This window comes from Macaca mulatta, chromosome 11, assembly GCF_049350105.2.
Source record: "Macaca mulatta isolate MMU2019108-1 chromosome 11, T2T-MMU8v2.0, whole genome shotgun sequence".
In the NCBI taxonomy this organism is placed as follows: Eukaryota; Metazoa; Chordata; class Mammalia; order Primates; family Cercopithecidae; genus Macaca; species Macaca mulatta.
The window spans coordinates 8,444,777-8,455,565 of record NC_133416.1 but is presented as its reverse complement, the minus strand read 5'-3'; positions in this window follow the sequence as shown (position 1 = coordinate 8,455,565).

Here is a 10,789-nt window from a genome sequence, read left to right as displayed (position 1 = left end):
GGCTCAGGCCTCTAATTCCAGCATTTTGGGAGACCGAGGTGGGTGGATCACTTGAGGTCAAGAATTCGAGACCAGCCTGGCCAATATGGTGAAACCTTGTCTCTACAAAAGATACAAAAATTAGCCAGGTATGGTGGTGGGTGCCTGTAATCCCAGCTACTTGGGAGGCTGAGGCAAGAGAATCGCTTGAACCCAGGAGGCGGATGTTGCAGTGAGCCAAGATCGCACTACTGCACCCCAACCTCGGCAACAGAGTGAATCTCTGTCTCAAAAAAAAAAAATGGTGCTGGGATAACTGGCTAATCATATGCAGAAGATTGAAACTAGACTCCTTCCTTACACCATTTACAAAAATTAACACAAGGTGGATCAAAGACTTAAATGCAAAACCCAAAACTATAAAAACCCTGGAAGACAACCTAGGCAATACAATTCAGGGCATGGGCAGGGCAAAGATTGCATGATGAAGATGCCAGAAGCAATTACAACAAAAACAAAAATAGACAAATTGAATCTAATTAAAGAGCTTCTGCACAGCAAAATAAACTATCAAGAGAGTAAACAGACAACTCACAGAATGGGAGAAAAATTTTGCAAACTATGCATCCAACAAAGATCTAATATCCAGCATCTATAAGGAACTTAAATTTACAAGAAGAAAACAACCCCATGCAAAAGCGGACAAAGGACATGAACAGAGACTTCTTAATAGAAGACATACATGCAGCCAAAAGGCATATGAAAAAAACTCGATATCACTGATCATTAGAGAAATGCAAATTAAAACCACAATGAGATACCATCTCACACCAGTCAGAATGGCTATTATTAAAAAGTCAAAAAATAACAGATGCTGACAATGTTGTGGAGAGAAAAGAATGCTATTGTTGGGAGTGTAAATTAGTTGAGCCATTATGGAAGACAATGTGGTGATTCCTCAAAGACCTTAAAGACAGAAATACCATTTGACTCAGCAATGCCATTACTGCGTATATACCCAAGGAATACAAGTCATTCTGTTATAAAGAGACATTCATGTGTATGTTCATTGCAACACTATTCACAATGGCAAAGACACAGAATCAACCTAAATGCTCATCAATGGAAGACTGGATAAAGAAAATGTGATACCTATACACCAAGGAATTCTATGCAGTGAGACTGTCCTTTGCAGGGACATTATCCTTAGCAAACTAAGTCAAGAAGAGAAAACCAAATGACACGTGTTCTCACTTATAAGTAGGAGCTAAATGATGAGAACACATGAACACTTACAGGGGAACAACACACACTGGGTTTTTTGGAAGGTGGAAGGTGGGAGGAGGGAGAGGATAAGGAAAAATAACTAACAGGTACTAGGCTTAATACCTGGGTGATGAAATAATCTGTACAACAAGCCCCCATGACACAGGTTTATCTACGTAACAAACCTGCACATGAACCCCTGAACTTAAAATAAAAGTTAAACAAAAAAAGAGAGAGAGAATTCAAATGGGATTGAGTGGTGTTACCTAAGCCTGTGGTCATGGCAGCCTCTGAGCACTAGAGGGCACCCTAAGCCTCAGAATGCTACAATTTTTGCAGACTAAGATACACAGCCTTGGTGGACTTGGGAAAGATAAAAGAGAATTCCCTGGGTTCCCAGATGGATTCTGGGCTGCCTGGAGTTGTGAAAGGTATGATTGAGGCACTCTCATGACCACCACAGCTGGCACCACACTGAGTCACACCTGAGGCCAATGGCCTCCCAGACCAACACAGTACTTGGGCTCACCCAAAGTCTGAGGACACTACTACCTGGCTACCACTGATGTTTATTTAAGATCCACCGCTACCTGTAGTCAGCAGGTGGGGAATTCTGCTACGGTTGGGTCTGTCCCATCAGAACAGTGGATTCTCTTTTGTCCTGGGGTGGGCCTAGAAATGCTATTCAGGAGGAAAGGCTTGGAACTGAGGTCTTCAAGAATCTGGTGCTTTATTTTACTGTGGCTCAACAGGTACCTGAGTTGCCAAAGTCCTCCATATTCCTCCATCTTCTTCCCCGAAGTGGAAGGAGTCTCTCCACATACTGCACTGTCTGGAGTTGAGGGAGAGGTGATGCAGGCACTCCCATGGCCACCACAGCTGGTGTCACACTGGGTCATATTCCAAGCCCACTGTCTCCAAGACCAGTACAGCACCAAGGTTTGCCCAAAGACTGCAGTCACTGCGGCCTGACTGCCACTTGAATTTATTAGGGTTCCCAGGCCATTGTAGTCAGCCAGTGGTGAAGCTGGCTGGGACTCAAGTTTTCTTCCATTGGGATTGAGGATTCCCCTCTGGCCCAGTGCTGGTGTAAGTGGGCACTGGTAGAATGCTGCCTGGTATTGAGTTCCACTGTGAGAGGGTGGCACTGAGCTCCAATGCAAAGTCTCACACTCACTTCACTCTTCTTCCCCTAAGCACACAGATCCTCTCTCCATGCTGTGTTGCCTATGGCTGGGGGTGGGTAGTGTAGAGAATGCAAGACTGTCCTTCCTACCTTCTTCAGTGTCTCTTTCCTTGTTATTGTGTTAAAACCAGGTACCATGATCTCTCACCTGTTTGTTCTGTTTTGTTTGTTCTTATGGTTGTGCTTTCTTGCTTGGATATTTGTTCAATTTAGTGTTAGTCTCTTGTGGTCCTTAGTATTTATGGGACATCAGTTGTAATGTCTCCCTTTTCATACCTGATTTTATTTATTTGAGTGCTCTCTCTTTTCTTCTTAGTCTAGGTCAATGTTTGTCAAATTTGTTTATCTTTTTAAAAATCAACTCTTAATTTTTTCAATCTTTTGTTTGCTTTTCTAGTCTGTTTGGTTTGCTTCTGCTCTGTCATTTATTCTTTCCTTTTTGTACTTAGCTTTAGGGTTAGTTTTTTTTTCTTTTTCTAGTTCCTTGAGTTATAGCATTAGGTTGCTTATTGGAGATTTTTTTAATGTAGATGTTTAATGCTGTAAACTTCCCTCGTAGAACTACATTTGTTGCATCCTATAAGCTTTGATATGTTATTTCCATTTTCATTTGTCACTAAATACTTTTTGATTTACCTTTTAATTTCTTCTTCGACCCATTTGTTGTTCAGAAGCATTCGATTAATTTCCATATATTTGTGAATTTTTTCAATGTTTTTGTTACTGATTTCTATTTAATAGTATTAAGTTTGGAAAAGAGACTTGATGTAATTCTAGTCTTCCTAAATTTGTTTAGACTTGTTTTGTGACCTAACATATGATCAATACTGGAGAATGTTCCATGTGTGCTTGATAAAAATATTTATTCTGCTGCTGATAGAATGCTTTGTTTATGTCTATTAAGTGTAGTTTAATCTGATGTTCCCTTATTGATTTTCTGTTTGAATAATTTGACAATTGCTGAAAGTTGAGTATGTAAGCCCCCTACTGTTTACTGCATTAAATTCTATCTCTCCCTTTGGATCTATTAATATTTACTTTATATGTTTAGGTTCTCCTATGTCGAATGTGTGTAGATTTACAATTGTTATGTCCTCTTGATTAATTGACCCCTTTAGCATTATATAATGACCTTCTCTTTTTTTTTTTTCCTTTTAAAGTTTCTTTTTTCTTTTTCTTTTCTTTTTTCTTTTTTTTTTTTTGAGACAGAGTCTGGCTCTGTCACCCAGGCTGGAGTGCAGTGGCAGGATCTCCACTCACTGCAACTTCCGCCTGCTGGGTTCAAGCGATTCTCCTGCCTCAGCCTCCCGAGTAGCTGGGATTACAAATGCCCACCACTGTACCCAGCTAATTTTTGTATTTTTAGTAGAGATGGACTTTCGCCATGTTGGCCAGGCTGGTCTCAAACTCCTGACCTCAGGTGATCCACCTGCCTCGGCCTCCCAAAGTGCTAGGAGTACGGGCGTAAGCCACCGTGCCTGGAGCTTTTACAGTTTTTAATTTAAAGTTTATTTTGTCTGATATAAGTATAGCTACCTTTGCTCTGTGTTAGTTTCCATTTGCATGGATTAACTTTTCCCAGCATTTCATTCTCATTCTGTGTGTGTCCTTAATGTTAAAGTGAGTCACTTGTGGTCAGTGTATTGCTGAGTCCTGTTTTTTTAATCTATTCAGCCTGTCTGTCTTTTGATTAAAGAATTTAATCCATTTACATTCAAAGTAATTATTTATAAGGAAGGTCTTACTACTGCCATTTTGTTAATGATTTGCTGGTTGTTTTGTAGATGTTTTGTTACTTTCTTGCTTGCTGTCTTCATTTGTCATTAGATGGTTGTCTCTAGCGGTATGCTTTGATTTCTTACTCTTTTTAAAAATAGAGATGGGGGTTTCTGTTGCCCAGGCTGGAGTGCAGTAGCATTCACAAGTGTGATTATAGTACACTATAGCCTCAAGCTCCTAGGCTCAAGTGACCCTCCTGCCTTGGCCTCCCAAGTAACTGGAACTACAGTCATATACCACTGCATTGGTTCTGATTTGTTACTTTTTATTTTTGGGGTATCTACTATGGGTTTTTGCTTTGTAATTACCATGAGGCTTATATAAAATACCTATTTTAACTAGGCTATTTTTAAGCTGACAACAATGTAACTTTGGTTGCATAAAAAATAAGACTTTCACTCTGCTGCTCAATACATTTTATGTTTTTGATGTCATAGTTTACATCTTTTTACATTGTGTACCTCTTAACAAATTATTGGAGCTATTATTACTTTATTCATTTTGTCTTTCAACTATCATACTAAAGATATAAAAAATTTACATACTAAAGATATAAAAGATATAAAAATTTCATCATTGTTATAGTATTAGAGTATTCTGAATTTGACTACCTACGTACTTTTATTAGTAAGTCTTACACTTTCATGTCTTGATGTTGCTAATCAGCTACCTTTTTTTTCAGCTTGAGGAACTTCCATTAGTATTTTTTCTAAGACAAGCATAGTGTTGATGAACTCCCTTAGCTTTTCATTTTCTGGAAAAGTCTACCTCTTTTTCATTTTTAGAAGACAGATTTTCTGGGTAAAATATTCTTGTTTGTTTTTTTCCTTTGGCACTTCGAATATATCATCTCACACAGTTCTGGCTTGTACATTTTCTTCTGAGAAGTCCACTGCTCTTCTTTTTGGATCTCCCTTGCATTTGATATGTGTCTTTTCTCTTGCTGCCTTTAGGATTCTCTCTTTGTCTTTGACAGTGTGATTATAATTATATGTCTTGGAGTCTTGTTTGCATTAAATCTCATTGGAGACCTTTGTCTTCCCTACACCTCGATATTTATTTTCTAAAATATATTTTCTGGCCTTTTGTCTCTTTCTTCTCCTTTTTAAAGTCATATAATTTGGATATTTACTCATTTGATGCTGTTTCATAAATTTTTGTCATTTCTTTTTATTTCTTTTTCTCCTCTGACTGGTTTTGAGTTCACATATATTATACTTTCTTCTGCTTGATCAGTTCTGTGGTAGAGGCTCTCTGTTGCATTTTTGTTTCTTCATTGTATTTATTAGCTCCAGAATTTTTATTACATTTTTTTCTTTTTTAGAATTTTAACCTTTCTGTTAATTTTTAAATTTATTTTGGTAATTGTTTTCTGAATTATATTGAATTGCTTCTCTGTATTATCTTGTTCACCAAGCTTCTTTAAAACAATTATTTAGAATTCATTGTTAGACAGTTCATATATTCATTTCTTTAGAGTTAGTGTCTTAGTCTGTTTTGTGTTGCTATAAAGACATACCTGAGACTGAGTAATTTATAAAGAAAAACATTTGTTTGGCTCACAATTCTCATGTCTGGAGAATCCAAGAGTGAGCATCTTATAAGAGCCTCAGATTGCTTTTACTCATGGCAGAAAGAGAAGGGGTGCCAATGTGTGCCAAGAAAACTTAGCAAGAGGGAAAGCAAGAGATAGGGTCGAGGCGTCAGTTTCTTTTTAACAACCAGCTCTCACAGGAACTTACAGAGTAAGAACTTACTTAACCTTTACCCCAGGTAGTGCATTCATCTATTCAAGAGGGATCTGCTGCCGTGACCCAAACACTTCCTATTAGGTTGCACCCCTAGCACTGGGGATCAAATGCCAACATGAGACTTGGTGGAGACAAACAACCTTATCCAAACCGTATCAATTTTTTACTGGTGCTTTATGTTGTTTCTTGGCGATGCCATGTTTGCCTGATCCTCGTGGCTGTGTTCTTGATCCTTGTGGCTATGCTGGTGTCTGTGCATTTAAAGAGGTAGGGACTTATTGCAGTCTTTGGAGACTTGCGTTGTATGGGAAAGCCCTCTATCACTCAGCCCATCCAGAAGTTATGGACAGGTCATTTGGCATGGTTCGCAGAAAAGCATGCTACTGAAGTCCTCTTGCAGGTAAGCCTGGGGCCTTGGCCAGAAGGAGGGTGAGCCTGGTGTCATGATCCATGGGGTTGGGCCTGGAGCCTGGATCTACTTGAGTTTACCTTCTGATTGGGTCCGTGGGAGTAAGCATAGATCCTGGAGCCACAGGCATTGGCTTGATGCTAGATGGGCCTCAATCCTATAACTGCAGGTGTCAGTCTGGAGACTTGGTTCATGGATGCTAGCTTGATGTCTAGGGCTGCAGGAAAAGGCTGGGAGTCTGAGTCTTTGGGGAATGGCCTGGCCCTGGGATGTATCTGAAGCCCAGGACTGCTGGGGCCAGCCTGGTACTAAGGCAGTCTGCAGTCTGAGGCCATTGGAGTAGGTCTGGTGGTATGGCAGGACCCAAGACTGAGTCCAACAAGCATGGTTGGAGCCTAGGGCTGTAGGATCTGGCCTGACACCAGTGTGGGCCTGGAACCCAGTCTATGACTGCGACCCTGGAGTCTGGGGCCTTGGGCCTGCCCAGTGTTGGGTTTTGCTAGGGCAGGCTCAGTGTTGAAGTTCTAGGCAAAGTCTGATGCTTACTTCCCTTTCCAGGGAGGGTATCTGTCTCCACATCATGCTTTCTGGGTTTGGGGCAGAGGTGATGTTGATCATGTAAAACTGTCCTTCCTCTCCAATGCATCTTTTCTTATTACTGTGCTACACATATGTTCTATAGTCTGTCACCCGGTTTTCTTAGCTTTTGTGAGGGTATTTTTGTGCATGAATAGTGTTCAAATGTTTCTGTAGGGAGTGAGTGTTGGAAAACTCTGTTGTGCCATCTTGCCGAGATCCAGGTGAAAGATGAAAATTGATTTTTAATCCTTTCTTAGTATCCAGGTATTACAAACACCCCTTTCTGACATTTAAGTCTCCAAAACAACCCTCTTGTGGAAACATGCCATTTGGCACACTTTCTGTATTTTTGTACTTCTTGTCAATTTCAAATATATGTTTGACATAAATTAACTAAATTATTTAGTCATTTATTCAACAAAACTTTTTGAGCACCTACTATGTGTCAGGTATTATGTATTAAATACCCAATTATATTCCATATACTATGCATCCAATCATATGCCAGGTACTATATATATGTGTGTGTGTAAATATGAACACATGTATATATCTTTTTAGAGTATATATACTGAGGAACTCTGCCTATATGCTAATTAACGTAAATCTTTATGTACATGTTTCAAAGTAATATTTAATATAAAATAGAGTCTTTACTTATATTTTAGATTTATTTTTATCAAAATTATGTGTCAGACATTAATTGTTAAAATATTTCCTGTTAATACGTTCCTGGATGGTTAAAAAATATTGTTGTGGTGCTTTCAGACTTTCCATCATTGTTTGACAGAATATTAGTAGTAATGTTCTCTCCCCTTCTTTTATTGCTCAATATTTCCTCTTCATGGTGAAATCTCCACTCCATATAATAAGAGCTAACATTTACATAGTGCTCACTATGTGCTAGGGATTGTCTCAATGCTTTATATGAATTAAAAACTTAATACTCGCAATAACTTTATGAGGTACATACTTTTTAATACCCATTTTAGATTTGGGAAAGCTAAAATACAGAGAGGTTAAATGACTTGCTTAAAAGCATGCAGCTAGTAATGACAGAGCTGAAATTTGAACCCAGGTGCTCTGGATCAAGTGGCCACATTCCTCACCATCATGTTATATTGCTTTTCAAAACAAAATACAGTTTATATGGAGTCAAAACATTTCCAATTTTCATTGTCTTATACCCACTTAAGTGTAAATTTGTGAAACTGTTACTCTTTGTAGGTAACCTGTTTACTTTGATGAAACAAAGGCAAATCTAGAATAAGGGCCACCTCCATACAGATAAGAAACAAATTTATATTAGCAAAATTGTCCTCTCAAGGTTTGCTTTTGACTCCGTCTAGTCTCAATTTTTTCTTATCTTTAATGTCTATATCACTTGGCCACTTCAATCACCTAGTTAAACAAATCATGTTCTTTGGAAAATATGTACTTTAGAAATAAAAATGTTTATCTTTGCCACCTTAATAATTATTAGATTACTTTTTTTAATGACTCCTTTACAGAATTATCTCCTTCTGTTGTCCACCCAATACAATTCATTCATTATTAATAATCTCTCTTTCTCTCTATTGTATGTTGTAATATAACAGTCCTACCACTTCTTGTTTAATTGGCTCCTAAGTAAGTTTGTGCATTTGTTGTCATTATAAATGTATCTTTTTTCTTCCAATTTTTGACTGGATTATTGCTAATATAATACAGATTTCTGTTTCTCTTGAAAATCAGGAGGTCTGAAAACATTGGGCCATCATTTCAACATGACAACGGTGACTTGGAGGTGACTACCCTCTTCTTCCTTCCAACAGGACATGCACCTGCCGTTGTACCACATTCTGATCTCAACTCACTTCATGCATTTACATTAGTTGCCTCGTCACTATGGGCAAATGCATTTATTTAGGATTGGGTGAGTCATAGATACAGATGTTGGCATTACTTTGATGAAACAGTATCATGTCTTCTGCTTGGTGCTGCTGTTGACTCTGTGATCTCACCAGCTCAATCTGTAAATATAAGCCCTCCTTCTTGGCCTGTGGGGATTTCTGGATTCTTATAGCTCTGTCTATTTTCCGTAACCTGCCACTGTCCTTTCAGACCAAAAACAAGTGCTATGTCCTACTACCTAGTCATATCCTCCAATGTCTTGCCGTTCCTGCCTAGCATGATCTCATGGTTATCTGACAAATAGGTAGCCCTAGAGTGGTTGTAAATATTTTTTTTGTCATCTAAAATCTTGTTTGTATATGTGTTCTAGTTTTCTCTAAAGGTTTTCTAGTTAGAAAGAAAATTTTAAAGCCAAAATTTAAAAAAATATTTCTGGCCCTAGAATTCCTCACTTTTTCCTTACCATATTGTTGCTTACCCCGAATTTCTGCTATAGTATCTATAAGAAGACCACATAATCTATAGGGAAGGAAAAAGGAATTTGTCCCTCACCACTGCAATTTATTATTTTTGGAATCACAGTGGACTATAAAAACTCCTAATAAATATATCTAAAGAAAGACTATGTTATAATTTAAGAAACTTATATTATATACATATATGTATAAATCTATAGCTGTGATTTATAATAACATCATAAATTATACAAATAGGTTATGTTTGCATTTGAAAATGTAGGGTAGCTTGCTCATTTTCCTTCTTTCGGCATATTTCCTCAAATGTTTTATAAACATACTTTTAAAAGATACACTTCTCACTTCTCTTTTAAATAAACTTTTTATATTAGAATAATTTAGATTTACAGAAAATTTGCAAAGATAATAAAGAGAGTTTCCATTTACTGCTCATCCATTTTCAGTTTCCCCTAATCTAATAATTATCATTTAATATCATCATGGAACATTTGTCAAAACTTTGAAACCAGCATTGGTACATTATTGTCGTGGACTGAATTGTGTCCCCACAGAAGATATGTTCAGGTCCTAATCCCTTGTATCTATGAATGTGGCCTCAATTGGAAATAGGGTCTTTGCAAATGTAATCAGTTAAAATGAGGCTATACTGGATTAGAGTAAGCCCAAATCCGATGATGTGTCCTTAAAAGAGGAGGAAAATGTGGACTTAGAAACCCACGGGAAGGATGCTGTGTGGTGGTGGAGGCAGAGGCTGGAGTGATGAATCTTCAAACCAAGGAATGCTTATGATTGCCAGCAACAAGCAAAAGCCAGGAAGAGGCAAGGAAGGCTCCTTCCTTAGAGCTTTTGTAGGGACATGGCCTGCTGACACCCTGATTTCATTCTTGTCATTTCCAGAACTGTAAAAAATATATATTACTATTGTTTTAAGCCACCCAGTTAGTGGTACTGTGCTATGGTAGCCCCAGAAAACAAATCCAATTACTATTAAATAAACTCCAGATTTTTTAAAATGTCAGCAGGTTTTTAAAAATTAATGCCTCTTTTCTGTTTCAGGATCCAATTTAGGATATTATATTGCATTTAGCTGTCCTGTCTTTGTAGTGTCCTCTGGTCTATGCCATGTTCTCAGTCTCTTCTTATTTCTTATGACCTTGACAGTTTTGAAGAGTACTGGTCAGGTGTTTTTTAGCATGTCCCTCATTTGGGGTTTGTCTCATGTTTTACTTGTGAATAGATTGGAGTAATGGGGTTTGGGAAAGAACACCACAGAGGTAAAGTGCCCTACTCATCACAAAATATCAGGGCATACATGATATATACATGTTATCACTGGGGATGTGATCACTGATCATTTGTTTGAAGTGGTATTTGCTAGATTTCTCCACTGTAAGTTTATTTACCATCTCCTATACTCCATGCTTTGGAAGTAAATCACTAAGCCTAATATAGATCTACTGGTAATGACGTC